Raw genomic sequence first — 25,714 nt, 5'->3', positions numbered from 1 at the left:
GAAGGCAGTCATTTGTTTCCTCAAAGAATCGTGCGTGGAGGCAAGACTACAAACATTGCTTCATCCTTGATACTCTGCTTCTAAAAGGCGGCTGCCTAGTCATTCTTTGTTATTGTAATTTACATGAACTCAGAAGAGTCTTTGCCCTTAAATCTGCATTGGATCCGTGGATGCTCAGGGTCTAGGATGGGCTGGCAGCTCTTCCTTCCATAGGCTCAGAAAGCTGCTCCTGGCAGGGGTACAGGGAGACACTTGGCCCATCTCCTTGCTTTACAGATGAGCCTATAGACTTAGAGCAGGAACGACACCAGCTTCCAGGTTCCCCTTTGTGGTCCTGTCCTCAGCCCAGCGGGATTTTGGCGAGGACCAGGCAGAAATTCCTAAGGGCAGCACAGACATGTTATGGGCACAAGTACAGGCCCTCAAAGGGACCCTAATGTAGTCTTTTCACTTCTGTCTGGACCACTGGTTAAAGGCTTCCAAAATTCTCTGAACTTGCTACTTGGCTAGAGCCTTTAGGCCCTGACCCCGAGGGCCACACAAACTAACCCTTGGTCTCCCACATAGACTCGTCCAGACGTGCCTTGTGCCGATTTCGGTTTACCTCAGTGTCTGTTTGACTTTCCTCTTCTAAAGGTTTGGTGACTTCCCCTGATTTCTTACCTCATCCCACACTGCATTCTTGTGTTGGGTGCTTCAGAGCAGTTATCATCACTTTTCCTTTGAGCAGTCCTTCTTCAAAATAAAATTTCTGCAGGTGCTCACTAGGTAAACCAGTGCAGATATGAAAGCCTGCTTGACCCCGACGGGCTTCAGGATTACTAGTGAATTAGTATTTTAATAACATGTTGAAAATGCTCCCAGGATCCTCCTCAGAGGATCCTGTGTACAACCCAGATTCAGAACTAGGAGGTTTGGGGTTCAGTCCAGGAACCTGCATTTCAAGCATCCCTGGAGATTCTGATGTAGGATTTTAAATGAATTAAAAAAAAATTCCAGTGATCTAAATCAGTCAGTCCAAGACCATGTTTTGAGAGATATTCTCATATGGTCTTAAAATGTTACAGTTTTTAAAAATACTGCTTAAGTGGATGGCCGGGTGAGGATCATATGATCCATGTTTTGAGGGAACTTAGAAGCTAATAAAAGATGTTGTGAGGTAGATACGTGGGTAAATAGATAAATAGGTAGGAAGATATAATCCCTTTCTTACTGAGATTAAAAAATGTTCTCCATTACAGTTTATTACAGGATATTGAATAAAGTTCCCTGTGCTCTACAGTAGGACCTTGTTGTTTATCCATTCTATATGTAATAGTTTGCATCTGCTAATCCCAAACTCCCAATCCATCCCTCTCCCACCCCTCTCCCCCTCGGCAACCACAAGTCTGTTCTCTATGTCTCTGAGTCTGTTTCTGTTTCGTAGATAATTTCATTTGTGTCATATTTTAGATTCCACATACAAGTGATATCCTATAGTATTTGTCTTTCTCTTTCTGACTTCATTTAGTATGATAATCTCTAGGTCCATCCATGTTGCTGCAAATGGCATTATTTCATTCTTTTTTATGGTTGAGTAATAGTCCATTGTGTTATATACCACATCTTCTTTATCCATTCCTCTGCTGATGGACATTTAGGTTGTTTCCATGTCTTGGCTATTGTAAATAGTCCTGCTGTGGACATAGGGCTGCATGTATTTGAGATACTCTTTAAACAACTAGAATGTCTGAGTTTATTCTGCTTTGACTCTCTTAGTTAGAATCAAAAAGTAGAACATGGTTCAAGTGTAGTAAGACCCACATCTTTCCATTGTCTCTCTTATCTGTAATTTGCCCCCTCTAGGTAGCCCTGATAGCAGCTGTTTATCTCCGCGCTGTCTGGGAGGACTTGCTTCTGAGTAAGAGGAAACAGACCCCAGGCTTATTCACTCTTACAGTCTCCAATGTGGAAGTAGACTCTGAGAGATGGAAGGAGAGTTTGTTCCAATAAGTCCAACACAGGCTTATTTCCTTTCCTCCCATAGCAAGGGTAGAAGAGGAGGCTTTGGAGGTGGGGCTGCCTGAGTGACGTGGGGAGGAGCTGGAAGAGCTAGGTGACTGTCCTGCAAACACTAGTTATCACCTAGTACTGTCCCACCAACAGGTATCCCTGGGCCCACCCATCTGCTTGCCTTCATTCCTATGCACGGTGCCTCCACACTGTGTGGCATCCAACTTAACTAGGCTCTTGACCGAAAGTTCTTCTACGGTTCCCAAGCTAGGTCTTTCTCCCAAGACTTACTGCTGCTGTGTCAGGGTTTCTCTACTTCCGGATGCCTCCAACCCTATCACTTTCCTTCCTACTCTCAGCAAAAGACCCTGCCAGGTACTTCATAGAGGAAATAGAGTCCATCCAGTTTCCACAGTTTCCTTCCATCAAGTCTGCAAAGGTGGGTTTACCCACATTCACCCACAGATGTCCTATCCTCCTGCCTTGGAATACAGGAAAATGGGACCCTCTCCTATATGAGTTTAACACTGTGTCTGTGCTCTGCATTGCATTTCTTCGCTGTATCTCCCACCCAACCCTTTACTGGCTGCTTCCTGTCAACATTTAAATGTGCTTGAGCCTTTCACGCCTGTGTAAAAATGTCTCTCTACCCCTTACCTTCTTCCATTTCCTGTCCCCTCTCTCCTCAGGCACTCAGCTAGAGGTCTTTTAAAAGTTATCTGTGACTGTTGCCTTCATTTTCTCACTTTTCTCTTACTCTTTTGTCCACTGAAATCTGACTTTTTCTCTTGTCGGCCCATAAAACCGTAGAACTGCTAGGGCCATCCACCGCCTACGTGTAGGCAGCGTCAGTGGACACTTGTAAGACCTTTGGCAAGAGATCCCCCTGGGCAACATTCGGAACTGTTGACAAGGTTCTCCACCGTGAAACACTTTTATCTTGGCTTCTATGACATTGTACTTCCCTGTTTTTTCTCCTGCTTATCAGATTGCATCTTTGAAATCTCTGTGGGGTTTTTTTCTGTTCAGCCCTTAAGATATTGGTGTTCTTAAGAGGCCTTCACCTTTCTCACTCAACACATTTTCTCCCCAATGGTCTTCAACCCACCTATGTGCTGATAACTGCCATTCATGTGTTCAACAAATAAATATTGAATTAGAAACAAATAGCATGAAAGATAAACACATTCAAAAGCTGGATCTTTGAAAAGACCAACAAAATAATCAACTCCTTTTGAGCCTGAATATAAAAAAAAGAGAAAGAATAAAGACGCCTAAGATTAGAAATAAGAAAGGAGGTATCACAGATACAGAAGAAATGAAAAGGTCCTTAAAAATTTCTACATCCAACTCCTATGGTAAAACATTTAAAACCCTAGGATGAGGGATGATTTCCTGTTATACTGGATTGGCCAAAAAGTTCGTTTGGGTTTTTCTGTCACATCTGTTGGCCAACCCAATAATAATATAATTAATCAAATTTGACTCAAGAAGTAGAAAATTTGAATAGGAGAAAACTTCCAATAAATGAGATTGGAAAAGTGGTTAAAGAGTCACCATTGGAAAAGGCATTGAGAAAAGAATGTAACATGGTTGAATTCTGCCTCACCTCTAAAGAAGAGGTAGTTACAACAGTAGTTAAACAATTCCAGATCCTAGAAGGTGGTAGAAACCACCTCAACTCATTGCATGCAGCCAGAATAAATACAAAGACCTGAAAAGATAGCACTGGAAAGAAGCTTAAGCTTAACCTCACTAGTGAATATAGATGCAAAAATGCTAAAATATGTATGAGAAAAGGGACCTTGCAATCAAAAGAATGATCAAGTAAAGTTTATTCTTTGGAAATGTATACATATGTGGAAATTCATCAATATACCATACAAAATGAACAAAGAGAAAGTAGCATTGGGCATAGTAGATTCTGAAAAGACGTTTAGGATCCATTTATAATAAAACTCTAAAATATGGATAGAAGAAAGGGACTTGAATATAATAAATATTATACAGACCACATTCCCCAAGCCAACAGCAAATATTAAACCATTTTAATTAAATAGAGAAATAATAGCATTTCAATTAAAATCGGGAACTAGGCAGGCACGATTGTTATCAGCATTATTATTCAACATTGTTTAGAATGTTCAGGTGAATTCAGTAAAAGAAGGAATGAAATAAATGGTATAAAATTAGAAAAGAGAATACATAAATACATATTTTTGCTGATAAAATGATTACACACCTAGAAACCACAAGAGACTTTTGTAAGAAATAAGACCAATAAATGAGATTGGAAAAGTGGTTAAAGTTGAGCCATCATATTTCGTTTTTGCTATTACTGATGAACAGTATTTCATTATATGGACACAACAAATTTTATTCATTCATGCTTCTGTTGGTGGATACTTAGATTGTTTCCATTTTATTTTTGTTATTGTGACCAAAGCTACTATGAATATCGTATACAAATCTTCGTGTGGACACATGTTTCTATTTTTCTTATGTATCTAGGAGTGGAATGGCTGAGTTGAGAGAGTACATACTGTATAATTCCATTTGTGTAAAATTCTAGAAAATGCAAACTAAGGTATATCGACACAAGCAGATAAGCAATTGCCTAGGTTTGGGAGCAGATAGAGGGGTGGATTACAAAGGGGTATAAGGAGACTTTTGGTGGTAGTGGTAAAATTCTGTACTTTTATTGTGGAAATAATTTCATGGGTGGAATTATCTGTTAAAAATTCATCAAATCATACAATTTAAATGGGTGCAATTTATTGCACAAAAATTCTACCTCAGTAAAGATGATAAAACACATATTCAGTGTTTTAGTTATTACAAACTAAATTAGTTATCAGTTATAACTGTGTTAATATTGTTTACTTTTAAGCTGGGTATTTTGCTATTACCGTATTTCCTTTTTTATTTACATTTTTGTTCTGCATGTAGTTAATAATTGCTTTTTTAAATTTGTGACGTTTTCCCTCAGCATAATCAATGTCTTCCACCATTTTCTAAAGTTCTTCAAAATGTTTCTTAACATAAATGTCCACATGAAACTCTGTCCAGTAGTATATCATTTTCCTGAGGACGTTCCTCCTGGAGCCATCCATGCTCCATCGTGGATGGGGATTGCTTACTAATTCGCCCACATACTGATCTGCAGCTTTCTTCCATCAATGTCTTGGGATTTGCCTTCATCTCTCTTTTGAGTAAAGGACCCTCTCTTTCCCACCTTCTTCACTTTTGGTGTGGCATATCTTCCAGGAGTTTCCTTAGACATGGCACAAGAGAAAATGTGTGTTTTTTTAGATTTTGAGTGTCTGAAAATGCCTGTGTTCTACCCATATACTTGGCTGATATGTCAGCCGAGTACGGAATTCCAAGTTGAAAATAATTTTCAATTAAAAAATTGAAAATATTGTTTCATTATTGCTTTTGAGATATCTGATGTGACTTTTATCCCCTAATCTTCAATCGAGACCTTTTCTCCCTCTTCGGGAACAGGATCTTCTCTGGAATGCTGAAATTCCACAGAAATGTGCTTTGATGTGGATAATTTGCACTTATCATGTTGGTACTTTGGGGGTCTTCTTCGTTTGGTGACTCCTGACTTTCAGCTCTGGGGAATTTTGTGTATTGTTGATGTGATAATTTTGTCCTTTTCCTATTCTCTGTTTTCTCTTCTTAGAATTCCTATCTGTTGGTTGTTGGACCTATTGGGTCTACCATCTAATTTTCTGTTCTGTCCTATTTTCCTTCTACTTTCTTTCTTTCTCCCATTTCTCAGGGAGATTTCCATTTTATCTTCCAACCCTTTTACTAACTATAAAAACATTTACCTGCCAAATTTTTAATCATCAATAAATCTTTCTTGTTTTACAGTTATTGTTTTAAAAAATAATGTTCTTGTTTTATTTTCTTTTGTCTTCTCCTTAGAAGAAAGCTTTGTGAAGTTGGTGATTTTTATTAGTTTTGGTCGCTACTGTATTGCCTGCATGTAGAAAAACGTTTGACACACTATTCACACTCAAAAAACATGTGTTTAATACATAAATTGGCCTCTCTGCAGATATTATCTAGAGTCCTCTGAAGTTGTCTTTTGCTCCCAGTTACTGTCTATTTTGTGTTTGATTGTTTTAGTCTCATGCTGGAAGTTTTCTTCAAATGTCAGAGGATCTTTTGCCTGTCTGTTTGTATTTGAAAGTGAGGTTGGTTCCTTGACCCTAGAATGAGGACTGCTGGGGTTTCCTCCCCACCCAGCTTCACTGGGTCCGGCTCACAGGGCTTGACAAAGTGGTGAGCTTCACTGCTGGACCAGTGGATTTTTAAATCGGTGACACTAAATACTACTAGCTGTAGATATTTGCTATTAGGGGTTTGAGTTTCTTGAAAGGACAATATCTTCATTTACTAACCTACTTGGAGAAAGTATGGGGTGGTGAATAATTATTGGTCAGAGTAAGAGGGAGAGGAGGCTCCCTGTTTAGCATGTAGACTTTTTACTTAATCCCCATGGTATCACCCTAGACCAGAAGGGCTTTAAATAACAAACAATTGGTCAAATCTAGCCCACCGCCTGCTTTTATAAATAAAGTTTTATTGGCACACAGCCCCACCCATTGGTGTAAATATTATCTGTGGCTGCTTTTGTGCTATGATGTCAGAGTTGAGTAGTTGTAACAGAGACCATATGGCTTGTGAAGCCTAAAATATTTACTATCTGGATATTTACAGAAAAAATTTGCTGACTCCTGTCTTCAGCCTTCATCTCCATCTCTCTCTGTCTGGTGGCCCCATGTCCAAAGCTTCTGTAGTTCATATTCTCTGGAGACTATACCTCCTACTTCCTAAAGGGGAAGAGAAAAGATGGTTGCTTAACTGTGAGAAAGGAGTGAGAATGGATATCTAGGAGTTTGATTTCTTCTTGTCTGTGCTTTTATGCAAGCCTCATGGTTTCAGCACTCCCCCACAATCTCTTACAGGCTCTGGTACCACCACTTCATTATTTCCTAAAAGGTTCTTCAGGGTGATGATTGGCAGATACTCTGTGAGCCTCTTAGTTTGAGTGTCTCATCTTTTTAAAGTCATTTTCCATGTCTTCAGTCTCTGTCTTCATATATCTTGGTTTAGGGTTCAGGGACGTCTCATAGTTTTACTTAAATGTGTTTCTGTTTCTTATTCTATTTGTTGACTTAAGGTGATAGAAGTACCTTAAAGTTCAAATGGAAGTATAAACTTCTGATAAGAGCAAAAAGAAACAGATCTCAGAACTCACTATAAATCCACTGTGATAAGAGCAGCATGAAATTGGCATGAGTGTATTGGTAGTGATCCATGTAAAATGGATCAGTGACTCCAAAGAGTGAATATAGTAAAGAATCTCAGTACGTAAGATAATTTAGTGTATGAGTGTTTTGTCAGGGCTTTTTGTTGCAGACAACAGAATTCACTCTAGGTAGTTTAAGTGAAAGGAAGCTTCTAGAAGCTATCTGGGAAGATGAAAGAACAGTGATTGGATGCTATGCAGCCAGGAAGAAGGGCCAATCATACCCCAGACTTTTCAAGCAGAAGTGTCATTGCTGCTACTCCTACTGCTTGGTGTTTACAATATAAGAACTTGAGAAACCTTTCACAGTCACTCCAGGATAACAAAATACCTGCTCTCCTTTGCTTACCAGGGAAATGAGGTCCCCTGTGTGCAGCTCAGTATCATGCTACCCTGTCAGCTCCAAGACTGGCTTGGGTGTGTCTGCCCAGTGAAATGCACATCACTTATGGAGCCTTAGGACAACTGATCTGAGGATGTAGGATTTTAGCCTTCCAGACTCTATAAGAAGTAAAGCCACACCATAGTTATCTTCCATGATGACAAAGGCAGTGTGACAGCACATCAGAAAGAAAATAGCCTTGAACCCCTATCCCACAACACTAAAAGATCCAGACAAAAAAAGGAGGATATAATAAAATTTGAAAAATATCCACGAGGACCAGAGACTTAAATGGAATAAACTTAGCAATGGAATTCTTTTTTTAAATCATCTTTATTGGGGTATAGTTGCTTTACAATGGTGTGTTAGTTTCTGCTTTATAACAAAGTGAATCAGTTATACATATACATACGTTACCATATCTCTTCCCTCTTGCATCTCCCTCCCTCCCACCCTCCCTATCCCACCCCTCCAGGCGGTCACAAAGCACCGAGCTGATCTCCCTGTGCTATGCGGCTGCTTCCCACTAGCTATCTACCTTACGTTTGGTAGTGTATATATGTCCATGCCTCTCTCTCGCTTTGTCACAGCTCACCCTTCCCCCTCTCCATATCCTCAAGTCCATTCTCTGGTAGGTCTGTGTCTTTATTCCTGTCTTACCCCTAGGTTCTTCATGACATTTTTTTTCTTAAATTCCATATATATGTGTTTTAGCATACGGTATTTGTCTTTCTCTTTCTAACTTACTTCACTTGGTATGACAGACTCTAGGTCTATCCACCTCATTACAAATAGCTCAATTTCGTTTCTTTTTATGGCTGGGTAATATTCCATTGTATATACGTGCCACATCTTCTTTATCCATTCATCCGATGATGGGCACTTAGGTTGTTTCCATCTCCGGGCTATTGTAAATAGAGCTGCAATGAACAGTTTGGTACATGACGCTTTTTGAATTATGGTTTTCTCAGGGTATATGCCCAGTATGGGATTGCTGGGTCATATAGTAGTTCTATTTGTAGTTTTTTAAGGAACCTCCATACTGTTCTCCATAGTGGCTGTACCAATTCACATTCCCACCAGCAGTGCAAGAGTGTTCCCTTTTCTCCACACCCTCTCCAGCATTTGTTGTTTGTAGATTTTTTGATGATGGCCATTCTGACTAGTGTGAGATGATATCTCATTGTAGTTTTGATTTGCATTTCTCTAATGGTTAATGATGTTGAGCATTCTTTCATGTGTTTGTTGGCAGTCTGTATACCTTCTTTGGAGAAATGTCTATTTAGGTCTTCTGCCCATTTTTGGATTGGGTTGTTTGTTTTTGTGATATCAAGCTGCGTGAGCTGCTTGTATATTTTGGAAATTAATCCTTTGTCAGTTGCTTCATTTGCAAATATTTTCTCCCATTCTGAGTGTTGTCTTTTGGTCTTGTTTATGGTTTCCTTTGCTGTGCAAAAGCTCTGAAGTTTCATTAGCTCCCATTTGTTTATTTTTGTTTTTATTTCCATTTCTCTAGGAGGTGGGTCAAAAAGGATCTTTCTGTGATTTATGTCATAGAGTGTTCTGCCTATGTCTTCTTTCCTCTAAGAGTTTTGTAGTGTCTGGCCTTACATTTAGATCTTTTATCCATTTTGAGCTTATTTTTGTGTATGGTGTTAGGGAATGATCTAATCTCATACTTTTACATGTACCTGTCCAGTTTTCCCAGCACCACTTATTGAAGAGGCTGTCCTTTCTCCACTGTACATTCCTGCCTCCTTTATCAAAGATAAGGTGACCATATGTGCGTGGGTTTATCTCTGGGCTTTCTATCCTGTTCCATTGGTTTATCTTTCTGTTTTTATGCCAGTACCATACTGTATTCATTACTGTAGCTTTGTAGTATAGTCTGAAGTCAGGGAGCCTGATTCCTACAGCTCCGTTTTTCGTTCTCAAGATTGCTTTGGCTATTTGGGGTCTTTTGTGTTTCCATACAAATTGCGAAATTTTTTGTTCTAGTTCTGTGAAAAATGCCAGTGGTAGTTTGATAGGGATTGCATTGAATCTGTAGATTGCTTTGGGTAGTAGAGTCATTTTCACAGTGTTGATTCTTCCAATCCAAGAACATGGTATATCTCTCCATCTATTTGTATCATCTTTAATTTCTTCCTTCAGTGTCTTATAATTTTCTGCATACAGGTCTTTTGTCTCCTTAGGTAGGTTTATTCCTAGATATTTTATTCTTTTTGTTGCAAAGGTAAATGGGAGTGTTTTCTTGATTTCAATTTCAGATTTTTCATCATTAGTATATAGAAATGCAAGAGATTTCTGTACATTAATTTTGTATCCTGCTACTTTACCAAATTCATTGATTAGCTCTAGTAGTTTTCTGGTAGCATCTTTAGGATTCTCTATGTATAGGATCATGTCATCTGCAAACAGCGACAGCTTTACTTCTTCTTTTCCGATTTGGATTCCTTTTATTTCCTTTTCTTCTGTGATTGCTGTGGCTAAAACTTCCAAAACTATGTTGAATAAGAGTGGTGAGAGTGGGCAACCTTGTCTTGTTCCTGATCTTAGTGGAAATGCTTTCAGTTTTTCACCATTGAGGATGATGTTGGCTGTGGGCTTGTCATATATGGCCTTTATTATGTTGAGGAAAGTTCCCTCTATGCCTACTTTCTGCAGGGTTTTTATCATAAATCGGTGTTGAATTTTGTCAAAAGCTTTCTCTGCATCTATTGAGATGATCATATGGTTTTTCTCCTTCAATTTGTTAATATGGTTTATCACATTGATAGATTTGCATATATTGAAGAATCCTTGCATTCCTGGAATAAACCCCACTTGATCATGGTGTATGATCCTTTTAATGTGCTGTTCGATTCTGTTTGCTAGTATTTTGTTGAGGATTTTTGCATCTATGTTCATCAGTGATATTGGCCTGTAGTTTTCTTTCTTTGTGACATCCTTGTCTGGTTTTGGTATCAAGGTGATGGTGGCCTCGTAGAATGAATTCGGGAGTGTTCCTCCCTCTGCTATATTTTGGAAGAGTTTGAGAAGGATAGGTGTTAGCTCTTCTCTAAATGTTTGATAGAATTCGCCTGTGCAGCCATCTGGTCCTGGGCTTTTGTTTGTTGGAAGATTTTTAATCAGAGTTTCAATTTCAGTGCTTGTGATTGGTCTGTTCATATTTTCTATTTCTTCCTGATTCAGTCTTGGCAGGTTGTGCCTTTCTAAGAATTTGTCCATTTCTTCCAGATTGTTCATTTTATTGGCATAGAGTTGCTTGTAGTAATCTCTCATGATCTTTTTTGTATTTCTGCAGTGTCTGTTGTTACTTCTCCTTTTTCGTTTCTAATTCTATTGATTTGAGTCTTCTCCCTTTTTTTCTTGATGAGTCTGGCTAGTGGTTTATCTATTTTGTTTATATTCTCAAAGAACCAGCTTTTAGTTTTATTGATCTTTGTTATTGTTTCCTTCATTTCTTTTTCATTTATTTCTGATCTGATTTTTATGATTTCTTTTCTTCTGCTAGCTTTGCGTTTTTTTTCTTCTTTCTCTAATTGCTTGAGGTGCAAGGTTAGGTTGTTTATTTGAGATGTTTCCTGCTTCTTAAGGTGGGCTTGTATTGCTATAAACTTCCCCCTTAGAACTGCTTTTGCTGCATCCCATAGGTTTTGGGTCGTTGTGTCTCCACTGTCATTTGTTTCTAGGTATTTTTTTATTTCCTCTTTGATTTCTTCAGTGATCACTTCATTATTAAGTAGTGTATTGTTTAGCCTCCATGTGTTTGTATTTTTTACAGATCTTTTCCTGTAATTGATATCTAATCTCATGGCGTTGTGGTCAGAAAAGATATTGATACAATTTCAGTTTTCTTAAATTTACCAAGGCTTGATTTGTGACCCAAGATATGATCTATCCTGGAGACTGTTCCATGAGCACTTGAGAAAAATGGGTATTCTGTTGTTTTTGGATGGAGTGTCCTATAAATATCAATTAAGTCCATCTTGTTTAATGTATCATTTAAAACTTGTGTTTCCTTATTGATTTTCATTTTGGATGATCTGTCCATGGGTGAAAGTGGGGTGTTAAAGTCCCCTACTATGAATTTGTTACTGTCGATTTTCCCTTTTATGGCTGTTAGTATTTGCCTTATGTATTGAGGTGCTCCTACGTTGGGTGCATAAATATTTACAGTTGTTATATCTTCTTCTTGGATCGATCCCTTGATCATTATGTAGTGTCCTTCTTTGTTTCTTTTCATAGTCCTTATTTTAAAGTCTGTTTTGTCTGATATGAGAATTGCTACTCCAGCTTTCTTTTGGTTTCCATTTGCATGGAATATCTTTTTCTATCCCCTTACTTTCAGTCTGTATGTGTCTCTAGGTCCGAAGTGGGTCTCTTGTAGACAGCATATGTAAGGGTCTTGTTTTTGTATCCATTCAGCCAATCTGTGTCTTTTGGTGGGAGCATTTAGTCCATTTACATGTAAGGTGATTATCGATATGTATGTTCCTATTCCTATTTTCTAAATTGTTTTGGGTTCGTTATTGTAGGTCTTTTGCTTCTCTTGTGTTTCTTGCCTAGAGAAGTTCCTTTAGCAGTTGTTGTAGAGCTGGTTTGGTGGTGCTGAACTCTCTCAGCTTTTGCTTGTCTGTAAAGGTTTTAATTTCTCCATCAAATCTGAATGAGATCCTTGCTGGGTAGAGTAATCTTGGTTGCAGGTTTTTCTCCTTCATCACTTTAAATATGTTCTGCCACTCCCTTCTGGCTTGCAGAGTTTCTGCTGAAAGATCAGCTGTTAACCTTATGGGGATTCCCTTGTGTGTTATTTGTTGTTTTTCCCTTGCTGCTTTTAATATGCTTTCTTTGTATTTAATTTTTGACAGTTTGATTAATATGTGTCTTGGCGTATTTCTCCTTGGATTTATCCTGTATGGGACTCTCTGTGCTTCCTGGACTTGATTAACTATTTCCTTTCCCATATTAGGGAAGTTTTCAACTATAATCTCTTCAAATATTTTCTCAGTCTCTTTCTTTTTCTCTTCTTCTTCTGGAACCCCTATAATTCGAATGTTGGTGTGTTTAATGTTGTCCCAGAGGTCTCTGAGACTGTCCTCAGTTCTTTTCATTCTTTTTTCTTTATTCTGCTATGCAGTAGTTATTTCCACTATTTTATCTTCCAGGTGACTTATCTGTTCTTCTGTCTCAGTTATTCTGCTATTGTTCCCATCCAGAGTATTTTTCATTTCATTTATTGTGTTGTTCATCATTGTTTGTTTCATCTTTAGTTCTAGGTCCTTGTTAAATGTTTCTTGCATTTTGTCCATTCTATTTCCAAGATTTCGGATCATCCTTACTATCATTATTCTGAATTCTTTTTCAGGTAGGCTGCCTATTTCCTCTTCATTTGTTAGGTCTGGTGGGTTTTTATCTTGCTCCTTCATCTGCTGTGTGTTTCTCTGTCTTCCCATTTTGCTTATCTTACTGTGTTTGGGGTCTCCTTTTTGCAGGCTGCACGTTCGTAGTTCCCGTTGTTTTTGGTGTCTGTTCCCAGTGGCTAAAGTTGATTCAGTGGGTTATGTAGGCTTCCTGGTGGAGGGGACTAGTGCCTGTGTTGTGGTGGATGAGGCTGGATCTTGTCTTTCTGGTGGGCAGGTGCACGTCTGGTGGTGTGTTTTGGGTTTCTGTGGAGTTGTTATGGTTTTAGGCAGCCTCTCTGCTAATGGGTGGGGTTGTGTTCCTATTTTGCTAGTTGTTTGGCATAGGGTGTCCAGCACTGTAGCTTGCTGGTCGTTGAGTGAAGTTGGGTGCTGGCATTGAGATGGAGATCTCTGGGAGATTTTCACCGTTTGATATTATGTGGAGCTGGGAGGTCTCTTGTTGACCAGTGTCCTGAAGTTGGCTCTCCCACTTCAGAGGCACAGCACTGACTCCTGGCTGCAGCACCAAGAGCCTTTCATCCAAAGGAAGGAAGGAAGAAAGAAGAGAAGAAGGAAAGAAGGAAAGAAAGGAAAGAGGGAGGGAGGGACGGTGGGAGGAAGGAAGAAGGGAAGGAAGGAAAAAAGAAGGAAGATAAATTAAAATAAAATAGAGTAAAATGTAATAAAGTTATTAAATTAAAAAATATTAAGAAAAAAATTAAAAAAAAAAAACGGACGGATAGAACCCTAGGACAAATGGTGGAAGGAAAGCTATACAGACAAAATCTCACACAGAAGCATACACATACACACTCACAAAAAGAGGAAAAGGGGAAAAAACCATAAATCTTGCTCTCAAAGTCCACCTCCTTAATTTGGGATGATTGGTTGTCTATTCATGTATTCCACAGCTACAGGGTACATCAAGTTGATGTGGAGATTTAATCCGCTGCTCCTGAGGCTGCGGGGAGAGATTTCCCTTTCTCTTCTTTGTTCTCACAGCTCCCAGGGCTCAGCTTTGGATTGGGCCCCGCCTCTGCGTGTAGGTCGCCGGAGGGCGTCTGTTTTTCTCGCTCAGACAGGACGGGGTTAAAGGATCCGCTGATTCGGGGTCTCTGGCTCACTCAGGCCGGGGGGAGGGAGGGGTACGGATGCGGGGCGAGCCTGCGGTGGCAGAGGCCGACGGGACGTTGCACCAGCCTGAGGTCCGCCGTGCTTTCTCCCGGGGAAGTTGTCCCTGGATCCTGGGACCCTGGCAGTGGCGGGCTGCACAGGCTCCCCGGAAGGGGCTTGTGGATAGTGACCTGTGCTCGCACACAGGCTTCTTGGCGGCGGCAGCAGTAGCCTTAGCGTCTCCTGCCCGTCTCTGGGGTCCGCGCTTTTAGCCGCGGCTCTCGCCCGTCTCTGGAGCTCCTTTAAGCATCGTTCTTAATCCCCCCTCCTCGCGCACCAGGAAACAAAGAGGGAAGACCTCTTCGGCAGGTCCAGACCTTTTCCTGGACTCCCTCCCGGCCAGCCGTGGTGCACTAACGCCCTGCAGGCTGTGTTCACACCGCCAACCCTAGTCCCCTCCCTGAGCTCCTACCGAAGCCCGAGACTCAGCTCGCAGCCCCGCCCGCCCCGGCGGGTGAGCAGTCAAGCCTCTCGGGCTGGTGAGTGCCGGTCGGCACCGATCCTCGGCACCGATCCTCTGTGCGGGAATCGCCCCGCTTTTCCCTCTGCACCCCTGTGGCTGCGCTCTCCTCCGCGGCTCCCAAGCTTCCCCCCTCCGCCACCTGCAGTCTCCGCCCGCGAAGGGACTTCCTAGTGTGTGGAAACCTTTCCTCCTTCACAGCTCCCTCCGACTGGTGCAGGTCCCGTCCCTATTCTTTTGTCTCTGTTTTTTATTTTTTTCTTCTGCCCTACCCAGGTACGTGGGGAGTTTCTTGCCTTTTGGGAGGTCTGAGGTCTTCTGCCAGCGTTCAGTAGGTGTTCTGTAGGAGTTGTTCCACATGTAGCTGTATTTCTGGTGTATCTGTGGGGAGCAAGGTGATCTCCGCGTCTTACTCTTCCGCCATCTTCCCCTCGTCTCCTAGCAATGGAATTCTTATAAGTACATCCTAAACTACCTCCTTAAGCAAGTCCAGAAACTGTAGAAGGAAATATTCTGACTACATAAAAGTGAACTGTTGATTGCAAAAAAAGAGGGCACAAGCCATTGTTATTCCTAGTGTGGGGGGCGGACCAGAGCCAATCTATAGTGTGCTACCAACCAATGTCTTGGTAAGAGCACAGGCTGAGAATAAGCATTTATAAACTTATGCAGCAGTTTAGCACTGCCATGACATCCAAATGTGTGATTTTGTATTGTATGAAACATCGATCTGCTATGGATTCGAAATTGTAAAATACTGGTGCTTTGCCGCAGAGACTTTGAGATGCACTGCCGTAAACAAAGTACATATACATGTATGAGCTCTGGAAAAGAGTTATTTGCAATGCAGTTGACAAAATATTAAAATCGGTAGTATATATGAATTATACAATTGACATAAAAAAAATGAAAGAGTGGACCAAGGGATTAGCTGTAATTCAGAGACGTGAAATCCAGATGTAAACTCATATGTCATTTGAATTCGTGAGTGGTCAGGGCTATGTTTTAGTCTTCAGACTTATAAAAATTGGAAAGAGCCATAATACCTATTGCTAATGCAGGTATGGGGAAATTCGTACACATTGCTAGTGGAACTGTGAATTGTTACCACCTTTTCAGGAAACAAACTTGCCAGCCCCCATAAAGATAAAAATAAATTGAACGTAATTCTTGGCTCAGCAGTATTCTCCCTGGGAAACCTATCCCATCAAAATAAAAGCACCTGTATAAGTAAGCATATCTGTTCAAAGATGTTTATTGCAGCCTCATTCGTAGTGGCAAAAACCTAGAAACAAAGGGCATATCAGTAATAGGGGAATGGTTGAAGAAATTATAGCTCATCCACCCCTGGGAATCTTATGTAGCTATTCAGAAGGATGAATTAGAATTATACCAGTTACCGTGGCAGGATTTTTGTGAGGTATCCTTGAGTGAGAAAAGATGCAGAAAATGTTTAATATGATCTCATTTTAATGAAACCATCAATGGAAAAAATGCTGTATGTGTTTTTACATCTGTATATATGTTAAAATACACTTATGAAAAAATGGAGAAAAATAAAAAAATATATAAACTATGTTGTTAACATGGGTTATTGTGGGAGGTGCTGGTGAAAATGTGGAGATGCAGGCAAGAGTCAGAGGGGAGGCCAGAGAAAGCAAAGACTGTATTGTAAATCCCATCATGCATGGGAAGGTTCAGTTTATGTAGAAGTGTCCATTTGGTGTATACACATAAAACATTTTCTAACACAGTCTTTACGAAAGATGAGTTAGCTTTGTAAGTACTACCTTGTAGAGATGACCATGATAAAATGACAGTAAAATAAGTCAGTAAGGAAATCGATCAGGAAATCAATAAGGAAAAGGTTAATATCTTGGTAGAAAATTGTTCAAAGGACACATATAGCAATTCAATAAAAGGTAAGTACAAATCACCAATTACCATGTGAAAAATGTGCAACTTGATCAGTAGTCAAAGAAATGTAAGTGAAAATCCTATGAGATGTTTTTGTCACATGTCCGGGTTTGAAGTATTATTAAAACTGGTAAACCTTGGATTGAGGATGGCATTCTCAAGTATACTTCGAGAGAGAATAAAAATTAAAACAAAGTTTGGAGGGAAATATCTGTAATATGCCTCAAAACATGTCTTATGGCATTGATGTTGATTTCTCTTCTAAAATTTCATCCTGTCAATGTTAAGCATGTAAGAGGGAAGAGACTTTCTGTCTGTGAAAGGACGCCTATCAAAAGATGTTACTAAATGAATGAAGTAACAGAATCCCAGTTTTATGTATAGTAGTGAAACATTTAGAACTGCCTAAACATCCAACAGAAAGGAATTAGTTAAAGAACATACAACCATATAAAAATATCTATTATAGAAACATGCTTATGACAGGTTGTGATTAAAGAAGACAGGTGAAACAATGATGTTAAAGTTTTGCTGATTTTCCAGTCAAATATTATACATCGATATGTAGAAAAATGGAAGAGACAAACAGAGAAATGTTAAAAAGTAATGGATGATGGGATTGTGGATAACATCTTGTCTTGGTGCCTTTCTGTGTAGTTTCCAAGTTTTCTGCTTTGAGCAGTAGTTTTAATTAAAAAGAAAAAAAGATGTTACAAGCATGTTAAAAGGCTATAAAGATTACCATCTTCTGAAGTGCACTCAGAGGGAGACGAGCAGGTAGGAGCACTGTGCCCTGTTCAGGAAGAGAGCCGGCCGCCGAGGCGAGTCACTGTCCCAGCATCACTTTGGCATATGAACTCTAACCTTCAGCTTTCAAAGCTGGAGATATTATCAAAGGTAGGTCATTATTTAATGGCTTGGAGGTTATTTCCGAAGTCCCTCGTGGGCTGCTATAAATGATTAGTAACATCATTATTGCTTATACATTTGTGGGCCAGCCTAGTATTGCTTTATCAGCACTGACTCAGGGTTTTTATAGGTAAATGGCTCTCAACTTGGGGCTCCCTAACCTCAAGAGGTGCACAGTGGTGGTAAGCTCTCCGAACTATACTTTATGTACATAAAAGTGTCAGAAAAATTATGCGTTTACCCTTACAATACTGTACGGGCTGACAAAGCCTTATTTTAATTGCCTTGGCTTCTTTTTTTTTTGGCTTTTAATAGAATATACAATTTTCAGTTGATACATTGTAATGAATTGGTCGTTAGAATGGTTTTTGATAAATAATATACGTTGGGAAAGTTGAATTTTTACTAAATTAATAAAAGTTGGGGTTTTAGAAAAGCCTTTCAAACCTGGAATCAGATTTTTTCCCTGGCTCCAGGATTATTCTGATAGTTGTACTTAATATCCAGGCTCAGCCACACTACTTAAAGTTGTATTTTAACCCCCCTTATAGATATGAACTTCAGCAACAACTTGAAGTGATATTTCTGTAAGAGAAGAAACCATAGGGAAGGTCTCATCTGACTTAGCAAACATTCTCTATTTTCCAAATGGGCAACAGGAAGACTCACGAGGTCCTGAATACAGAGAGAAAGAGGCTGCCAGAACCCACATTTTCTGTTTCTTACTTTTTCACTTCCCCTTGGGCTCTGGGGTTATTTCCCTAGAAATAACAGGCCTGCAGAAGGTGACAGACACTCGTGCACACACACGGAAAATCAAAAAGGGTTAGAGATAGGGAGGGAGGGAGAGAGAGACTTCTTGTGTATAGCATGATCTCGTGCAGTTCTTTCTAGACTTCTGTGAGATTGTTGCTGTCATTAGTTCTTTTTAAACAGAAGTGCTGAAGCACAGAGAAGTTAAGCAACTTGCTTAAAATCACACAGCTAGTCAGAGGCAAAGCCAGGATTTGAACTGGGGCAGTCTGAATCCAGAGCCTTGGTCTTAACCCCTGTCATAACAACATCACATTTCTATACCCTGAAAAAAGAAGTCAACCAGAAGCACTGTGAAGACAGCTCCTTAATAAAGTGACTAATTCTGGCAACTGGCCCAGAGAGGAGATGGGAAACCTATTTAGTTTTACTTCCATGACTGATATATATCTTAAAACTGAATTTCTTGCTAGAAGATTTAAAAAATTTTAATTGTAAATGCTGAGGAATTAAAAAAAATCAGCTAGCTGAAAATTCCGGCTGTTGTTCATCATCAAGCATATTATATTTTAAAGAAAGTATTTTTAGCCAATTTAGCCCCCGAATTACATTAGTAGAGCCTCAGTCCAGCCAATTGGGGTTTTAAAAACATTGTCTGCTCTTGGTCTATTCTGTAAGTGGCCAAAACAGAGAAAGAGTTTTCAATGTACTTCCTTTACTATTTTCTGAGTGTTTTTGAGTTATGTGAAAAGTGCTGTGATGTTTCATCTGTAGGAGATTTAGCACTGGAAATAGTATTTTGACAGTCCAAAAGAACCCTTCTAGATGGAAGTATAGATTTATATCTCAAACTTCCAAGCAAAACTTTCAATAAATGAAAAGAAAAAAATCAGGGCTTCCCTGGTGGCGCAGTGGTTGAGAGTCCGCCTGCCGATGCAGGGGACACGGCTTCGTGCCCCGGTCCGGGAAGATCCCACATGCCGTGGAGCGGCTGGGCCCGTGAGCCATGGCCGCCGAGCCTGCGCGTCCGGAGCCTGTGCTCCGCAACGGGAGAGTCCATGACAGTGAGAGGCCCGCGTACCGCAAAAAAAAAAAAAAAAAAAAATCGAACAGTTTTAAAAGTGAAAATAGGATGGCTGGTGGCTGGTTAGTGTATGTTTGTGTGTTGGGGGTTTGGGGGATGAGAAGGGCTGGTGGGCAGAGCCGGCTCTGTTGATTTCCCTAAGTCTTCATTTGGGATAGGCAGGTACCTCAGTATTATACAGCATTTTAAAAAAATTGTATTGAAGGATAATTGATTTACAGTGTTCTTAATTTCTGCTGTACAGCAAAGTGATTCAGTTATACATATATATGTTCTTTTTCATGTTCTTTTCCATTACCGTTTATCCCAGGATATTGAATATAGTTCCTGGTGCTCTACAGTAAGACCTTGTTGTTTATCCATCCTATATATAACAGTTTGCTACAGCATTTTTTTTTAACTGAAGAAATGAAAGCGTTTGCAAGTGCAGCCAACAAAAAGCCTTCATCAAGTCAGTAGAACTTTTCAATCAAAATGACAACAGCCTCTGGTCTGTCTCTTGCTGGAAATAGAAAATGTGTGGAAGGGGTTTCACCCTCTGGGCACTGATCACAGAGTCCAGTATCTTGTTATAATTTTATAAAAGTCAAAGATCCAGCCACTTTCATGGTAAACATGGCCTTTCCAGCATCCTCCGTAAATGGTACTTGACTCTTGCTGAAGGCATTCATATTGTCAGGCTCTGATCCTGTGAAGGCCCTTCCTGACAGCATCTGTAAAGGGCTTGATGAATAAAGGGCTGGATCCAGATGTGAGGACGCAGCCTTTTCTGGGCTGTCTCCTCTGTGAGCCCTCCCATCCTCAACCTACTGCCTTCCCCATCCCGTTTCTGTGAGTGCAAGATGGCAGTAAGGCACAGCGCCACCATCCCTTGTCATCCTCTTCGTCAAGGCCATCAGTGTCCTCCACACTTAGGAGTTCACCGGCCCTTTCTCATCCCTCAGCTTACTTAAACCATCAGCAGCATTCCCCCTCTTGCTTTGAAAACAACCACCACCCTCTCTTCATTTTCCTCCAGACCCACTGGATGTTTCCTTCTCTACTGACTAGATCCCTATCATCTTTCCACCTCACATGCGGAACTGCTTCAGAACTCACACTTAGATCTCTTATGGTCTCATACATTAGGTGACCTCGCTCTGTCCCATGGCTTTAAATACCAACTCTATCCATGACTCCCTAATTTATATTTCCAGTCTTCTCCTAAACTCGAAAATCTCCGTATTGCTTATCTGACATCAGTGAATATCTCATAGTCATACAAACTGAGCATATCTGAAATAAAATTCTTTTTTTTTGTACTCATCCCTAAAACCACTTTTTTCTGAGCCTTTATCATCTCCATTTAAAGAGAAAACAAAAACAAAGTAAAACAAACAAGCCTGGAACCATCTTCCTAGGTGTTGGCCATCATTCAAGGAATTTGACACACCCTTTCCTTTCTGACACAACTCATGTTTAATCCATCATCGAATTCTGTCTTTTCTACCTTCAAAACAATATTAGGGGGAAAACATTTGCTTACACGCTTTTGCCCTACCCTAGGTTTTCTCCACCTCAGCATCGTTGCCATTTGGGGTTGGATAATTCTTTGTTGTGGAGGCTGGTTCTGTGCATTGTAGGACATTTAGCAGCATCTCTGGCCTCTGCCCACTGGATGACACATTCCTTCCCCTCCAGTTGTGACGATCAAGAGTATCTCCAGACACTGACAACAGGTCCTCTAGGGCAGAATCACTTCCAAGTGAGAGCCGCTGCTCCACCCCCAGCAACCCCATCTTTCACCTGGGTGATCGCAGTGGCCTTACAGCTGGCTTCCTTACTGTCTCTCTTGGTCTCATATATTCTACCCAGTAGCCAGAGTGATCTTTTTTTTTTAATCCAAAATGTGTTTATTGGGATGGTTTCCCATTCATCTTGATTCAGGGTGCTTTTAGTGCTGCTTCTGTCTGAAGGAGCATCCTTCTGTAAGCCTTGCTTTTCCTCCTGCAGAGGCTGGCAGAGGACAATAGAACAGCCAACACATAAAGCTACTGTCTGTGCATGGCTGAAGACAGAGGTGATTTTATAGCATCCTGGGCATCTCACATCCACGAAATAGGAATTGGGGCTCTGCGCCAGACGCTGCCTCTGGTGTTGCCTCTTCTCCTCTTCTGGAGAGGGATGAAGGAGCTCCTTCGTGAGAGGCATGTTCTCATGGGGAGGTCATCACCCCCGCAAAGGAGAATCATCTTTTTTTTAATACAATTTTCTTTTGATGTGGACCATTTTTAAAGTCTTTATTGAATTTGTTACGATATTGCTTCTGTTTTATGTTTTGGTTTTTTGGCTGCAACCCATGTGGGATCTTAGCTCCCCGACCAGGGGTCAAACCCGCACCTGCTGCACTGGAAGGCAGAGTCTTAACCACTTGACCACCAGGGGAGTCCCGAGAATGATCTTTTAAAAAACCATTCGGATGATTTCACTCTTGTTGGCGGCCGTGGTGATGTGCCCTCAGAGAGCAGGATGAGAGAAGAGTGTCTGGGAGACAACATCGACTGCCACACCCTGGGATCTGCCCGCGTCCAAGCTCTTCTCAGCTACACTGTTCGCAGGCTGCTCTGGGCTGATGATGGAGCACGGCCAGGGCCTCAGAGCTGGGCTGTCGCTGACTCACACGTGTGATGCTTTGGAATTTCCCAGAGCTATATTCCAGTTTGACCAATCTTCCTCCCCTTCCTCCTTTCACAGGACTTTCACAGACTTACATCGTGTTTTTAGGTCTGTCCTAACCTACTCTGTCTCCCTAGCAAGCCTTCTCCCCCTTTATCCTCCCCAGGTGTTTTCTCTAATAAACCTCCCTGAATGTCTAATTCCATCCTGGCCTCTGCTTCTCAGACAGTGCAAAAACTCCCCTGCTCAGGACTTTCTAATGGCTTTCTTCCTCACTCAGAACGAATCCCATAGTCCTAGAGGCAGGTCACAAGGCCGCGTGACCTGCTGATGCCTTTCTTGCTGATCTCAGCTCCTGCAACTCCACACCTGTTCACTTTGTTCTAACTGCACTGGTTGTATTGCTATTTCTTAAAGACACCAGGCTCCTTCTTGCCTTGGTGATTTTAGCATCTATTCCCTCCCCCTGGAATTCTATTCCCCTGGGTATTCATTTGGTGAACTTACCTGAAGTCTTGGGTTAAGTATCACCTCCTTAATGAGGCCCATCCTGATCACACACTTCAAAACTGCCACCCAGCTCCCATTTCCCCAGCACCTCAGTGTTGTTGCCTTGTACTTTTCTTCATTGCATTGATCACTTTCACTCTATTCTATTCTGTTCCATTATGTCTGTTGTGTTCTCTGATACATTTCAAGTACCTAGAACAGTGCCAGCACAGAGTAGATAATCAATAAATATTTGTTAAATGAAGAAACCGACTTAGACTCTAATTCCTTACTTGTATGTTTCCCTCATTAAACTAAGACCTTTTTTTCCATTTATTTATTTCAATTAAAAAATTTTTATTGAAGTATAGTTGATTTACAATATTATATTAGTTTCAGGTGTAAAATATAGTGACCCAGTATATTTATAGATTATACCCCATTTAAAGTTATTACAACATAGGCTATATTTCCCTGTGCTGTATAATAGATCCTTGTTGCTTATTTATTTTGTACGTACTGTTTTGTACCTCTTAATCCCCTACCCCTATCTTGCCCCTTCACCCTTCACTCTACCCACTGGTAGCTGCTAGTTCTCTGTATCTGTGAGCCTGTTTTGTTGTATACATTCGTTTTATTTTTTAGATTCCACATATAAGTGATAGTATAGAGTATTTGTCTTTCTCTGTCTGACTTATTTCACTAAGCATAATACTCTCTAGGTCCATCCACATTGTTATAAATGGCAGAATTTCATTCTTTTTTATGGCTGAACAATATTCCATTATATGTATATTATAATACCTATACATATACCACACCTTCTTTATCCATTCATCTGTTGATGGACACTTAGGTTGCTTCATATCTTGGATATTGTAAATAATGTAAATAATTTGACTTAATCAGAATCTAATACTTTATTTGTATATGTTTCCCTCACTAAACAAAGACCTTCTTGAAGACAGCAACCTTTGCATTCTTGATACAGCTAGACGGCGTATTAGGTTCTCCGTCCATGTTTGTTGAAATAAATTGCTTTAATATCTCTTAACATGGTATTGGGGATACTAACCCACAGGGTTGTTTCTAAGATTCAGTGGCACACCATGTATGAACTGCCATCATCTGGCTCAGTAAATGGTAGCTGTAAATAATATAACGGGAAACACTAGCGCCGTCTAGTAAGCAGTCGCTTCATTTCTAAAAGTAAATTTAGTTATGTATTTATTTTTGGCTGCCTTGGGTCTTCATTCCTATGCGCCGGCTTTCTTTTAGTTGTGGTGAGCGGGGGCTACTCTTCTCTTCGTTGCGGTGCACGGGCTTCTCATTGCAGTGGTTTCTCGTTGCAGAACACGGGCTCTAGGTGCACGGGCTTCAGTAATTGTGGCCTGTGGGCTCAGTAGTTGTGGCTTGTGGGCTCTAGAGCGCAGGTTCAGCAGTTGTGGCGCAGGGGCTTAGTTGCTCTGCGGCATGTGGGATCTTCCCGGACCAGGGATCGAACCCGTGTCCCCTGCATTGGCAGGTGGATTCTTAACCACTGTGCCACCAGGGAAGCCCAACTGCTCAATTTTTAAGCTACCTGTATTGCAATTATTTTTTAGTTTTTTGTTTGTTCATTTGTTCTTTTACTACTAATTAGTAATTCTACTGGTGTGTACATCAGAGTGTCCGTTCCTCAATCCTCAGTTTATTACATTTAATCAATAAACTACTGAAACAAAAAATAAATAGTAGTTGTAAAAAAGTGCTGTTTCATAGGAAAAGAAACAGTAATTTGTGTGGGAGCTTAGAGAATGAAGCACTCACTTCCAACTTTGGGAGAGAGTGCAAGTTAAATCTGAAGATTCTTTTCAAGAAGCAGCATTTGAACTGAGATCTAGGGAAGAGGAAGTCTGTGCTCACTTTTTCCACGATCTTTTTCTTTCTTCTGAGGGGAAGGGATGGAGATTCGATCAGACGCTGACCATGGGTCATGGATTGTCTCACATTTCCTAGTGGGTCTGGTCCCAGAACACTAAAGTAGGTCAAGTGTGTGAAGCGGCGTTCTCCATCCTTTCCTGCTTTCATCTATCTGAGATTCTGTGGGTCTGGACGTCTTATTCTCCTTCACCTCTATCTTATCCTGCCTCCAAAAGACACGTAGGCTCAATGGATAATGTTCCTCAGAGGATGCCATATATTTTTAAAATTTTTATTGAAATATAGTTGATTTACCATGTTGTGTTAGTTTCAGGTGCACAGCAAATTGAATCAGTTATACATAAGTAAATAAATAAATATATATATATTATTTTTTTATATTCTTTTCCATTATAGGTTATTACAAGATAGTGAGTAAAGTTCCCTGTGCTACACAGCAGGTCCCTGTTGGCCATCCACTCCATATATAGTAGTGTGCTTATTCTAATCCCAAACTCTCAATTTATTCCTCCACCAGGCTGCCATATTTCTTGATAGTCTCTTCCTCTCAAGAATCTCTGCTTCCTGCTCACCACATCCCCATTTCAGATTGACTGACCTATGGTAAGATCCAGCTGTGGTCTTAAAGCAAAGTAAAAGTCTGTATCAGTTCTCTAGGGCCACCATAACAAAGTACTGCAGACTGGGTGGCTTAAACAACAGAAACCTGCTTTCTTACAGTCCTGGAGGCTGCAACTCTGAGCTCAAGGTGCCTGAAGGGTTGGCTTCATCTTTGGCTTGTAGATAGTTGTCTTCTCCTTGTGTCTTCACGTCATCTTCCCTCTGTCCATGTCTGTGGCCAAATTTCCTCTTCTTATAAGGATAGCACTTATGTTGGGTTAGGGCCCACTCTGGCAACCTCATTTTAACTCCGTTACCTCTTTGAAGACTGTGTCTCCAAATACAGTCACATTCTGATGAGTTAGGACTTCAGCACATGAAGTTTTCAGAGGCACAGTTTATCCCATAACAAAGTCCTATTTAGAGCTTGAATCTAAGCTGGTGTCCCAGTCTGGTTTCCCAGAAGCTCAGAATAAAGTGGTACTTTGAGCTCCTACCTGTCATTGTCTCTTTGTGCATCTCTCTCTGGAGCCCTCTGTGATGCAGAAGTGACTTATGTGTAGCTGGTTCCACTGTCCAAGTACCACCTGTCTTTGCACCTCCCCCCTCCCCAAACACTGATGTCGCCTTTGAAAGGTGC

At 40.6% G+C, this 25,714-nt stretch overlaps 1 long non-coding RNA gene and 1 pseudogene across 1 annotated transcript in view; one reads left to right on the top strand and one right to left on the bottom strand.

Annotated features, from left to right (window-relative positions):
- LOC132415292 (uncharacterized) overlaps nucleotides 1-25,714 on the top strand; it is a 104,134-nt gene that overhangs the window by 37,391 nt on the left and 41,029 nt on the right. The gene's annotated exons all lie outside the window — the stretch shown is intronic.
- On the bottom strand, nucleotides 21,341-21,597 carry LOC132415332 (small ribosomal subunit protein eS27-like; annotated as a pseudogene).

The sequence above is a fragment of the Delphinus delphis genome, chromosome 19 (genome assembly GCF_949987515.2).
Source record: "Delphinus delphis chromosome 19, mDelDel1.2, whole genome shotgun sequence".
Classification (NCBI taxonomy): domain Eukaryota; kingdom Metazoa; phylum Chordata; class Mammalia; order Artiodactyla; family Delphinidae; genus Delphinus; species Delphinus delphis.
Note: the sequence above shows the minus strand (reverse complement) of the source record. Positions and strands in the feature narration are given on the sequence as shown.